At 43.2% G+C, this 13,736-nt stretch overlaps 1 protein-coding gene across 2 annotated transcripts in view; it reads left to right on the top strand.

Moving 5' to 3' along the window:
* Positions 1 to 5,721: 5,721 nt before the first annotated feature.
* LOC116952913 (kelch-like protein 9) overlaps positions 5,722 to 13,736 on the top strand; it is a 120,081-nt gene continuing 112,066 nt past the window's right edge. For both annotated transcript variants that reach the window (XM_032972619.2, XM_032972618.2), the window contains exon 1: positions 5,722 to 5,940. The gene's annotated coding sequence lies outside the window, so the exon portion shown is untranslated. The remainder of the gene's footprint in view (positions 5,941 to 13,736) is intronic.

The raw sequence follows: 13,736 nt of genomic DNA, 5'->3' as shown, positions 1-13,736 counted from the left end.
AATTACCTTCATGAGTGTGTGGATTACACAAGCAGGCCTGTGACATTACATCTAATGAGTGTGTGTGTGTGCGTGCTGTGAATGCGGTGGTTCGTGCCCAATGTTACCCCCAGACGCGTGTTACTTTTGGCAAGTTTACAAATGCACATGAGGATTTAATTTAATCTTGACCCACAGCAAGAAAAATAAGAAGTGCACCGCACCATATGTCTATGCGTTGGCTTTAAGCTTCATGCGTTCAAGTTCGCTTGCCCCTTCGGGGCCGTCCATAAATGACGTCACGCGATTTTGGACGATTTTTTACCCCCCCTCCCCCTACGTCACACGGCGTCACAAAAAGTCAGACCCCCCCTCAAATATGACGTCACAAAGCTCTGCCCCCCCCCCCAAATAAAAAAACGCTTCAAATCGCTTTAAACTTTTGTCATTGTAGTGCGTATTTAATATGGCGTTGCACTCTGATGTTGTAGGAGAAAACATTAAAAAGTATATTTAATTAAGTAGAACGTGTTGTCTGTATTTATTTAAAGTTGCGCATTTTATGTGACGTCACATTTCTCAAATTCCCCCCCCCTCGTCACACATCGTCACAAATGTCTGACCCCCCCCCCCCCCTCTAGGTGCGTGACGTCATTTATGGACGGCCCCTTCAACATTCTCCTCCCGAAACTGGACTGCTCTGTTGTTGAATTTTAAGGCCGAAGCTGTCCCGTTATTCCCTTTTTGGGTGCGTGTGTGGAAGACACAAGGCAATAACCTTAACCACTATCAGCTGGAGTGCACCACGGATCCAACGATATTGGCCATTGCTCTTGTTTTGAGAGATATTCACCATAAAGAGAAAGAGGCTATTAGATTTTTTTGCAACTCACCACCCGCCCCCCCCCCCCATCAAATATTGATTTCCCCCGTACAGTAGGAGGTGGAGCAAATTATTATTTGTGTGCGCGCACCTCCCATAAACTGGATTAGCAGAAAATATACTATAACTGACTTGCATACATGATGGGGCACCCTTTGTTATGTATGCATGTTGAACTTCTTTCGCACCGTTATGGCAATCCTGTGAAGATGGTTATCAGGTCTTGTCAATAGAGTTTGGGGACTTTAACATGCACAACTGCAATTCTGTGAATAAATTACAGCAATGAACTTGAACATATTTAGAATTACAATACAACGGTTTAACACACCAATGAAGGCATGCATTATGTAGCTAAGTAAATGAATTAATATTATATTCTTGGTTCTTTCGGTAAAGTCACGTAGAAGGGAAACAATAAAATAATAAAAATATAAACCAATAAAATATTAATTAATACCTCGGCACGTGAATGTATGCAAAATATATTTAAGGTGAATGTGCTGCTTTACAATTGCTTGCTCATGCCACCACTATTGGCAGAAGGGCCTTGCCTTGAGCGATATCTATTGAGCCCATCTAGAGAACATTTCTCTTACTGTTTCACGCAGGCTGGATATCTTAAACTAAAACATTGTTTAAATTTGACCAGGTAAGGCCCACTGAGCTGTATAGCTCTTTTTCAGAAGTGACCTGGCCACAAATGATAGCTCAAAGAAGTGGCTTATCACGTAGAAATGTATAGCAGCCCAATACTGTAAAAAAAAACATGTTTCAAAATGTGGAGGGAAAAACCGGAGTAGCCAGAGAAAAATCCACACGACCATGAGGAGAACATGCAAACTCCAAATATACAGGCATTAGGGTCAGAGTTGGGATTGAACCCACCACCATCCGGTATACCAGGCGAGGTAATTAACTTCTCGCCACTGCGGCGCCCGTCTTAGGAGAGGTGAGGATTACCTACGCTTTACCCCACCATTCGCGGCCTGACGGTCGACTAACTGCTGATCATGAGGATTAGTGCATACTTCACAATGCTGGCCAGAGTGGATTGGTGAGGGAATTGAACTGAGCTAGCTGAGTTTATAGCGGGCAGAGCACTATTCATTACGCTACCAGACCAATGCTGTACAGTACGTGACTAGTGGTTGAAAAACAATTCTGAGTACATTCTGTGAGCGTAATGAAAGGTTAGAGACAAGTCTTTGAAGGATGGCACTTTAATTATTCATGACATGCAGTAACACCCACACATGTACACACACATTCAAAAGTATGCACACAGTGTAGCAAGAACGGATGATAACTACGTCTTAAATGCAATTAGCTCTCAATTTCAACCATGGATCTGTGTTTGAGAGTTGGGCAAATTGAAAATCCGTCTATTAATTCCGTTATACTTTCTAACATTAAGCAATACATTGGATAGTTCAATTGATTAACACTGTGCAGTTATTGTAGTGGCAGCTAATGAAGGTGTTTAATCAATGCATTTTTTCATTCATTTATGTATACATACAATTAGAAACACATGATAGATCGTTTCATTATTTCTTCATTCATCCAGTTTTTGGGTAATTCTATTATTTACTTGTCATTCCCGCAATTAACGATGTCTTATAAATGTGCTTAATCTTTCACGAATGTATTTTGTGCAAATCACTTGAACCATTCAGAAATGACACTGCAAGTTTACACGCAAACATGGCCAAACGGAGGTAACAACTTCTGAAACAAATCTTACATGCGCAACGATTGGGTGATGCGTTCCAAACGCATTTGTCATCGGAAGCATTTCATTCGCATTACAGAAGCAGTCAGGGGCAAAAACGTATGCAAATATAAGCTGCTGACCGCCCATACTGGACGTCTGTGAAAAAGAGCTTCACAGCTCATCGGATTCATCCAGTCTAAATCAAGATTATGATATTTCAACACAGCCCTCTTTGCTCTGGTTTATGTCCACAAATTTGGGGCAACCTTTGAATCAGTATGGCTGGTTTTCAATGGGGTAACTCCCTAATAGCGAAACAACTTCATACGATAGTTCGGTGCATATGTAGTGTTCGATTTCACTCGGACAACTTCTGTTTTTCTTCGAACACTGCTTTATTTACAACTCTCAGCATGTCATCCACATTCCACAGTATCCTGGTCGCCACGGCTCGCTCGCCGTGCTTCACTCGACTCGCTCACCACCTTTGTCTCTCCACTCCCCACGATTACTTCGCTTACTCCGCCGCTAACTTCTTCGCCTCCGATCTCCGCTATCACCGTCACTATGCTCACTCCACTGCTAACTGCTTCATCTGTTCTCCGCTATCACCGTCATTATGCTCACTCCACTGCGGGCTGTTCTTCGTCTTCAGCTCCGCTATCGCTACGCTCTCTCCACTGCTAGCTATTCCCGTCCTCAGCGCCGCTATCGCTACGCTCTCTCCACTGCTGGATATTCTCGTCTTCAGCTCCGCTATCACTCTGTCTCCAAGTTCTCCACTCTTCAATTCTCCGCTGTTGACTCCGACTTCAATTTTCCCCGCTGTTTACTCCGAGCTCTCCAACTTCAACAACCCCCAAGCTCTCCAAACTCCAACTCTCCGCTGCTGACTCGTACCCCCGCTCTTATACCCGCTCTCATTACTCCCCAATTAATTAGTCCGCGTCCCAAGGGCGCTCCGCGTGACCTACACCTGCTTCTCCTCCAGACCTTTAGGCGCCACTCTACCCCCGGCAACAGCACCAACCATTCACAGCCGTCCACGGCTCTCCCAGCTTAATTGCCCCAACATAACCTGCACTGTATTCGCCTTCGCTACAGGCTGACCCAAGATAACCCGTGCTTTCTGTGTGATCATGTAATCACGCTGTTTGTACTACGCGCCGTCCTACTCCACTACACATATTGGACCATCTTGAAGAGAGTTATTGTGCCCCCTGTTACAGATGGACGGAGCAAGGTAATGCATAAACGATTTCAACCTTGGTTGCAAAATGTTAAAGGCTCCACATCATTTCCTCCCAGGAGTTATTTTGCGAGTGTTCACGGTGTCATTTAGACGAATGTCCTCTTCCAAAGAGTATGCAGCTGCAGGCGTTCGAGCAAACTTTGCATGCATGGCTTGGCGACGATCAGGGAGACGATGACTGCGATTGCTGAATGAGTGCCTTATAAGTAAATGTCACTGAATGGTTAATGGTGTGGGTATGTGGCAGTGTGCAATGATAATCATGACTGATTGGCTGTGTAAGAGTGTGATACATGACGGTGCTGATTACGGCATTTGGTCACCTTTTTAGTTGCTGCAAAATGGATGATGTCGTAACGATGATTAATTCTATGGGCATTTGATCGTAGAAAAGATATTAACGTCGATGTTAATGGAATCCTGTACTTACAAAAAATATGATTACAATAACGAATGAACGCATTCAAATAAATTTACATTAGAAACTATTTGGATGATTAAATTAAATGTCCTCACGGATTTTAGTTTTTACAAGAAGTATAATTGATTGCACAATGCCAATGAATTAATGGCTGGATTAAGAAAAGATGGAATCAATGCAAGCATGATGTAACATCCTTTAATAAACGTCAACAATTATGATACTTAATACGGGAATGAATTAAACGTCCCTCGTAATTATCACAAAGTGCATGATTCTTATGAATGGTGGAATATTTGAACTACTGGGTTAATTAATGACTGAACAACTTAAATAGTTACGGTATTAAAACCAACAGCATGTAAATGCATGAATTAATCTGTTACTAACTGTATGTTATTAAATAACTTAATGAAGTAGCGACTGAAAAAGGCTGAATAACGAAAAGCGCCACACAATATATAACAAATGTTACTAATTATGTGAATAAATAATTTACTAAGTCCATCAGCGACTGATTGCATCAATATAACTGCCACGAAATGCATGATACCAGTGAATGAACCATTGAATGAATTGCTAAATTAAAACGTGAACAAAGAAATCAATAAATTATCAAACTACCAAGTATTTACTTGATTAACACGTTGGCTTTCGTGACCAATATCCAAATATGGCTATCGCCTGAAGATGCTGGTTGTAATTACTGGCGAAACGCCGTAATTGAATTGTAAATACTCTTTGGTTCTTTCGGTAAAGTCACGTAGGTAGACAATAATAGATCACGACGTTTCGATCGCAACACAAGCGACCTTCATCAGTTTCCCTGCTGTGATTGTCCCACCTGATCAAGGTCGCTTGTGTTGCGATCGAAACGTCGTCATCTATTATTTTTCTACCTACGTGACTTTATCGAAAGAACCAAAGAGTATGGATTCCTGCAGTCACGAAAGCTTCAAATCAAAATTGAATTGTAAATGTTGTGGGTTTACTCTCCAACACAGCGGTGTGCTGAACTAACCTTACTAATTGGCTGTGTCGGGTGGTGGCGGGTTTAACGACACATTTATATTTACGCTATCTAACCTAAAAACCTGTATTTATTAATGCCTTGACAAATTGATTGCACATATCAATGAAAAAACGCACGAGTAACTTTGAATAAATACATAAATTAATGGAACACAATTCATAACAACTTTCAATCATCACATGAACGTTCCACGAATGTTGAAATGACTTGAGGCTAATAAACGAGACACCGAATGACGGAATAACTGAACGACCGAAGGGCTGAACAGATTGCCGAACGACTGACACAATTAATGAATGACAGAATGAAGGACTGGCAAAATTATAAAAAAAAAACCCGAACCAATTAACCCAACAATTAACACCCGAAGCTGATGAAGAAGTCGTCAATGACAAACCGCGTGCGCCAATGGGGAGGGCCCGTGTCGGTCACGTGCCCCCCCCCCCGCTCTGTGCACCACGAGGGGGGAGAGGGAGGAGGTAGAGGAAGCCCCTAAAGCCGTCTTCGCCGGCTACCACAGCGGCGCTCTCCCGCGTACCCCCCCCCCTCGTCCTTACCGTCCTACCTTCCCGTCTCCTTTCCACCCCGCGTAAGCCTCGGGACGTTGGTGGAACGTATGCGCCATCGCGCCACGTTGAGCGGAACTCGCTGCGAGGTAAAGCGGAACTTTTGTGGCGTGCGGCCTTGCACGGGGCGCAGGTTGTGACGGGCCTCGGATAGATTCCCCCGCCGGGCAATGTGCGTCCTGGTCCGGCCGCCCGAGCACCCCCGACAATGGGTGGTGTTGCCAATCGCCCTGCCGGTCGCGCCTTTGTGATAAGCTTTGTGTTCTGTTGGCTGCTATGCGAGGTGATTAACACGAGCGAAGTAAGCTCGTGTCGGTTACGGTTAATTGCGGGTTTCACTGAAAACTGCTGCAGTTTAAGAGCCCCTATTACTTTTTTTTCCGACGCTGTATTGCAGTGACAGGCGAGCTGAACCACGGGTCCACCGTTTTACCGCCCTCTTGAGTCCTGTTGGTTGTGATTGGCTCCAGAGCAAGGGTTTTATATGTTTTGTACGATTTGTGTACAGTTAGTCTTTTTTTCTTAATAGTGATGCCACTTTTATTTCAAGATATTCTCTCATTCGGAGTTATGAAGTCAAATTAAGGACTCATTAAAGTCAAGTCATTCGGAATGTTTTACTGCTCAGATGAGCAGTCCTCAACTCTGTTGGATATCCAAAGCGTAATGGTGGAAATTCCACGTTCAACACGGCATGTATCAGTCTTTCAATAGGATAAACAATGTGGTAGTCTGAGCCACATTGGAGCGGTGGCGCAGTGGGTTACGCATTGCGCTCTGGACCACGAGGCTAACGTCGTCAATGGCGAGTGACATCTGAGCCAGTCCACTGACCGGCGTGAAGTAGAGTCGAACAACCCCAACCAACCACGGCAGTGTTGGAAAGCATGGAGCAGTGGATTGGTAGAAACATGGCTGAAGAATATCACCCAAATTGACTTTTCATTTGAAACTTAAATGTAATTTTGGGAGCAATGTGGCTATGCAGTATCACCACGCCCCAAAAAAAAAATTGCAAACGTTATTTTGCATTTTATATTTTACTTTGATAAAATGAAAGAATGCCATGTTAGTTTGAAGCATGCGGAGATGCATACTTGGAATCGCCCTAAGATAATGAACACTTGCTTCAGTGAACACACACACAAATCAGACATCATCTTTAAATAAAGTGGATATGGCAGGACGCAGCACTGTAAATGGTGGTAGCTGACAGATAAGAGTAATGATGGGATGGCAGCTGAAGAAGAGAATGCACCTCAGAAAGAGGCTGTCGCAGAGATGGAGCAATGAGATCAGTAAATGTGCAGGAGTAAGATGGATTGTATCATCACGGGACCTACGAGGATTGAGTGGAAAATATTACTTTGAGACCAATTTGCAGAGTCGTGCATGATAAGTGGAGTACGTAGTTTGTCTATGAACGGATTCTTGAAGCTCTTGACTCCCATTAGTCCATGTCCTGGGGTAAGTCACTGAATCACCTTCACAGCCACCAGACTACCTCTACACAAAAGGGCTATATCAAAATAGAACATTGCACCCAATAGGAAAGCGAATGATGCTCTCATAGGGAATTTAATGTCCAGAAACTTTTTAGATTCGTTGCTCATTTGTGGAATCGAGTTGTACATTTGCATGTGTGGAAACGTGTCTTTACTCGTGTGCAATGGATTAGTCTGCTTCCCTTTAGAATGTTGCATAGACGTGAGAATCAACTCATGCCCCTTTTGACGAAAAAAGTACGAATTTTAACAAAGCGAACGCTACTTGGCCACGGAGGTTTAATGGGTTATATGGTTTGTTTATATCTAGCCCTTGTGATTCACCAAATGTATTGCCTTTATCGAGAAATTAAGTATTTAACAATTTGAAATTAAGATGTACATTATGTTTCCAGTAATGTCTGATTCATGTTCATGAGAAGACAGGCTGCCAATTTTCTGTCATCAATTACTTTTGCTCAATTGCTAGGCCTGGACATGAACAAACATGGCTTAGCTCAGTTGCTGGTAGCCGGCCAGTACTTGGTAATACTTTACAACGGCAGCCAGGGATTAGACACATGAATACACATTGCGAATAGTGAGTATCACTATTTATCAATTGTAATCTTCATCAACCATCGTATTTCCCTGCTGGACGAAGGCCTCCTCCGTATGTCATTGCCATGTCTCACTGCACCGATCTTCCACAATCCATCTCACTCCTGCACATGAACTGATCTTATCACTCCCATTTCCACTGTGGTTATCGTCTTGAGCACGTTTTCTCCTTACCTTTGCGTTTCTGTCTATCATCCATCGTCGCTTCGCGCGATGTATCGCGGTCGGGCCCACATTGTTAGCAGTCGTGGTGTCTGATTTGCGTTTGCATTAATTCCTCGACTCATGCATCTTGCGTCAACATCACGTGCTTCTCAAAACTCCACGCATCTGCTGCACAATTCTTTGTGCCCTTTTTCTGCTTTTGTTCCCTTTTGTCAATGGCCATGTTTCAGGGCCATACGTCAGAATGCAATGATTGACGATTTTCTTTTCGCGACACATCACTGTGCTCTATCCATGAAGCTAACGTTTACAATACAATTAAAATAACATAGGAATGTATACTGTGCCAGTGCATAACGAACAGTACTGTATCTCCAGATACTACAGGAAGATTCGGCTTTCCAAAATCTCTCAATCTTGCTCTTGTTTGCCCCTTTATTTAATAACTCCGATCCCAGTTCATCTTCAGTAGTTGCCCTCTCTAAATCTTTTTCATATATTCATCATCACCGTCATTAAGCCGACATTCATTCAACTTTTCACATCAGCAATGAAATTGTCACCACCTACATTAACTTCACAGTTACGTCTTTGGTTTGTTTATAGAAAGGTAGATATGTGGTGACTACTAAGCTCTATCATCGTTACAGTTCTCTCAATTGATTCACTAAGGGCTTGTCCATTATGAATTCAAGTGCGGCAGTATGTTTAAAGTGTCATATATGTTGCTGATGCTTTGAGAAAATTAACGTACACAGCATCTGTTTTTCTCTCACGTCTTTCCAATTCGCTTCATTGGCTTTCTGAAACCGGTCCACTTTATGATCTTTATCGAAGAGCAATTTAACTTGCACTGGTTGGCTTTAGTTTGCCCCATCCCACTCCCGTATATATTAAAATAAACTTTCTAAGGGCAGTGTTTGGAGACTTGCAGCTTACGGTTCCAACAGCCGAGTTTTACACCGCCACCTTCGGATCATAGATTTAAGTTTGCTGTTTTCTGCTTGTTTTTAATTTACTGAAAACATTTCTCGGGGAGAGAAATACAAGTTTACTTATGTTTTGAGGACTCTATTAACAGCTGAGCTTCCTTTTGCCATCGGTGTTGTTCAAGCGAAGCATTTAATTCTCACACTTTTAAATAAGCAAGGCAGCATACATTTTTATCTGGTTTATTTTTAAAGTTGTTTGGTTGCGGAAGTGCTATACGTCACGTACTCAAAACCATTTCTAATATTAGCTTAGCACGCACTCATAAATTAAGTGTCAACGGGGTGATACCTCCCCACCTCCCATGTTAAAGCGAGTGTGGATCAGAGCGCATCTCCATTGGCAGTCCCAAGGCAGTGGAGGATATTCCACACTCCTATGCTGGGGCCAGCCTCTTTAAAGAACAACTTCAAAGGGATACGTCATTTAATACAATAACAGGTTATTTGTGTGGGCAGGGTGTGTCACAAATATTAAATCCAAGGTTGCGACATACCGATGAATACTCATCCGTCACTCACGTGCTTGACTTGGTCGGACTGGTTAGAGTATTCACACGCTGCCCTCTGAACAAAATGTCCTGTGACCATGAGAGGCTGAGCTAGTAACCTCTTGCCAAGCGTCACAAACTTTATTATTTGTTTTACCCTCCTTCATACGGTGTGAGCATGTGTTGGTGTGTGTCGTAGTGAGTGGGGAGCGGGAGTCGTGTAGCCGTTAGCGCTACGCTGCGCTACGAACCGGGCCACCCGAGTTCGATTTCAGCTCACGGCCATCACCGGTGACGATTATCTGAACCGGTCCTGGGCCTCCCCTATGTCGACTCGGCCTCAAATGAGTACCTGGGGCGGTGTGTAAAACATCGCCACTGGAGAGACAAAGGCGGCCGGGCGTGGTGTTGGCCACCCAAGCGCCTCGTGTGCCGTGCCGGCCTTTATAGGTGCTCGCTACTAACAGCATTTGCCCCAACAGTCTGCCAGGGCTATACGGGGGTTATCTTTGTCTTTGTGTTGAAGCGATTAGCGCTACGAACCGGGCAAGCTGCGAGTTCGTTTTGAGCACACGGCCAACATCAGCTGAGATTGTCTGAACTGCTCATGAACCTGTTTTTGGCCGACCTGGCCTTGTATGAGTCACTTGTGCTGTGTGTAAACATCAGTAAAGTATTGTTATATATTATTATTATTTTGTTGTTTCCCTTCAACGTGACTTTACCGAAAGAACTAAGAATATGAATATCAGTAAAGTACTCGGGAAATACCGTGGGTGTGTGATGCTGAGCACACCGTCACCCTCTGGTGCGGCATACCAGCCTGAATAGCTGCTCACTAACAACACTTGCCCCGACAGCTTGTTAAAGTTTTAGGATTACGCGACCAATATCATCCATAATACAGTTTTTTTGGGGTATTAGATCGTCTAAATATATAAATGTGTAACGACACATTTATATATTTGTGTAATGACACGTTTATACATTTACGCGATCTAACCCAGAAAAGCTTGTTAAAGGCAATTCTAGGGGTATTTTTTTGTGTACGTATTGCCGGCTGATAACTTGACCGTGAAAATGCTGAGTTAAGGATTAATTAAGCCGATGCATGAGTATTGCGATTCGCTAAGAATGTAACATTTCAACCGCTGCCATGAGTAATTGAATGTTCATGATTTGGGTTCGTTGCTTGAGTCACAAATCGAAAAGGTGTTTTTAGTGTTTGGCCAGTGGGGTGCATATGAAATGTAGAGACTGCAGGGTTTATATGAACCGATGGCATGAAATATATATGAATACAAAATAATTTATTCTTGCACGAACTATTCAGTGTTTGTATGTGTTATGAGTGCTCGAATTGATTTTAGTTGATTCATTATAATTAGACAAGTTATGACAGGTTTATGTAGTAGAGACCTATATTTGAAGACATTTTTAACTGATCTTATGCATACTAGATGTACATAACAGTACAAACCATGTAGTACATGTTTTAAAAAAGTTATTGGAAATGTATATCTTGATGATCCTGACTTTGAAATCTGGTGTCGTATCGTATTGTGACAAATGATAGCACGGTAACCCTAGTGGTGACGTGTTAGGGACAGCGCTCTGCTGAAACACGCACGCGTAAGTCAGCTTTATCAAGATGTTCTGTTATTGGAATGTTCGTAGTTGTAGGACACTGATTATATATAAGGATGCCGCTTGCCTTTTAACGGTTGGATGATCTGTAAAGAAAATAGTTCCTCCTTAATTAAGGTTGGCGACTTATTAACTTGATGCTTCCCACTCCCATACATTTTTTTACGCGCCGCTTCGTTTAAAAATCCGATCACACATGGAACGAAAACAAAAGACGTAAGCCAACATTCTGTGGGTGATTGCCGCCCTTGTTAATCTAACCACACCCACGTGTTGTACAGCGAGCGCATGGACATGGCGTTGCCAACATGGGCCGGTTGCACAACTTGCGATGTCGGTAATAAGTACCCAGGAGTGTTCGTCACCCTTTAATTTTAACCGTTGTGCAAAAAGGTAAAAATTGTCTTGCAAGAATTGGAAACAGCACCCAGAGTGCTGGCTCGAGTAAGCGCGGGGCTCTGAGTCGGTGAATGTGGGCACGGTTGGTAGAATTTGACGAACGATGGTGAAATGAGTTTGTAGCTGCGAGCCCAGCCGACATCTGGAACAGATGGTTTTCCCAGTATTGGTGCAGAGGCCCTTCTTATTTCAAGCCAATATTTTTTTTATATATATACGTTTATCAGAATGTGGTCAAATGGTGTTTTTTTTTTACAAACTGTTGATTTGTTTCCAACCTGTGCACACTTTTTTTCTGGCTGAGCTTTTGATAATGTACGCCAAGTGTTGGAATATAATCAGTTCGAGTACTTATTCGAAACAGTATATTCTTAATTGTAACCACGAAGCTCACATCAATGCATGATTTGTATTTAAGATTAGCCTTGACATTAAGTAGATCTGTTGGAGAGACATCAGATTTTATTTGTGTGCTGTTATCTTATAAGGATTATTCCTGATGAAGATGTCACTTTTCTCTGAGTACATGTATATCTGGAGCGCTTTTGTAATTCGGCTGCTGGATGAGAGTGTCTCCATGCCGTTCATGTCATCGGGGTTATTTGACTATACTTGCCCACCCTGGTCGGTGTGGGATAGTGAAGGCGAGTAGAATACACATTGGAGCATAGTACAGTACAACAATAAATGTTACTTCTTATGCCCTCTGTTGCCGACAATGCAGGCCAAACAACAACCGCCATTCGCCACTAAGTGGCTGAGACGTCACCACTGCGCTTGTGCCAGGCTATGTTCACGTTAAGGCCACGTGAAGTGTCGAACGCCCGCTGGCAGGAGGTCACGGGGCAGACCCAGGTGCCATGAGTTGCCTGACTGAGATGACTGGCTGATGCACCACCTGTCCTCCCCTACTGTGCCAACTTGCTGTGCTTTAGCTACCCGGCACTCCGCTCGTTGTTGTTAGTGTCGCTCCTCTGCCCTCCGTTGTTGCTGAATCCAGGAATCATGACTTATAACAAAAACATGTTAAAATTGGCTTTTGGAAAGAATTGCAAACCTATTTTACCAGCTGCGATGTACACGTGGGGGTGTGTGTGTATACAGAGTTAGCGTATTCCTGTTATTTGATCTTTCTGGTCATCTTTCTCACCACTTTGGGAGCGATGCAACAGATTGGTTGGCATCTTGGCCGAACAGAATTTTGAATCGCGGCCAACAATAACAACACACATTAATACTAGCCAGATGGAGTGGCTTGAAGGCACACACACACAAAAACTGCCAGCGTGCTTTGAGCTATTTCTGTATTATTTTGGTGTATGTGGCAAGAGCCATAGATGCCTGTGCTCTCGCATCTGTTTATCATGAGAGGCAATGCTGGCTCGCCCCAACCTAGTGCTGTCTTCAGTTGGAAACTGTCAGGCTATATGTGATCAAGCTCACTTGGTTGGCTGGTGTTTGCTGATTGGATAGCACTGTTAATAATTGATGCCAAGTGTCAATTCACAAAACCGTTGGTTACTATGCATGGTGATTGCAACCACAAGGGATGTAGAGGTGTGTGCGTGTTTGGTCTTTGGACAACTCGTCAATTAAATGTATTGATCGACTGAATTTTAAGTGACTACCCTTTGTGGTCAGTTATTCGAACATTTAAAAAAATGGTGGCCATCCTGACATGCTGCCTCCTGGAGGTGGGAAACCCCTTACAAGCCACGCCCAGCATGACACGGCTTGTGATGTCACCTCCCGTCCAGCGCCACGTGGGAGAACAGATGTGCCTTTTTTTCCCCCCCCAACCATTTTCACGTTATTCGACGAGTCGGATAATCAAACCGATAATTGGTAGGGTAATTGCTTGCTTGGTCGAACGGATAGGCTCCGCTATAATTTGATCTGAGTGCTAAATTGACGAGAATGTGTGCTCAGCACAGCCTTTGCTTGCTTTGTGACCTGTATGAGAAAAAGTGCCACTGAGGCATTTTCTTTTTGTTGGAAAATAGTAAAAATTTAATGGCAGATTGTTTTTTTGGCACTCATAAAAATGAAAGCCGGTAACAAATACTATTTAAAGAACTGCATAAAAAAA

Source organism: Petromyzon marinus, chromosome 49 (assembly GCF_048934315.1).
Source record: "Petromyzon marinus isolate PM22_M1 ecotype Great Lakes invasive population chromosome 49, UKy_Petmar_22M1.pri1.0, whole genome shotgun sequence".
In the NCBI taxonomy this organism is placed as follows: Eukaryota; Metazoa; Chordata; class Hyperoartia; order Petromyzontiformes; family Petromyzontidae; genus Petromyzon; species Petromyzon marinus.
Note: the sequence above shows the minus strand (reverse complement) of the source record. Positions and strands in the feature narration are given on the sequence as shown.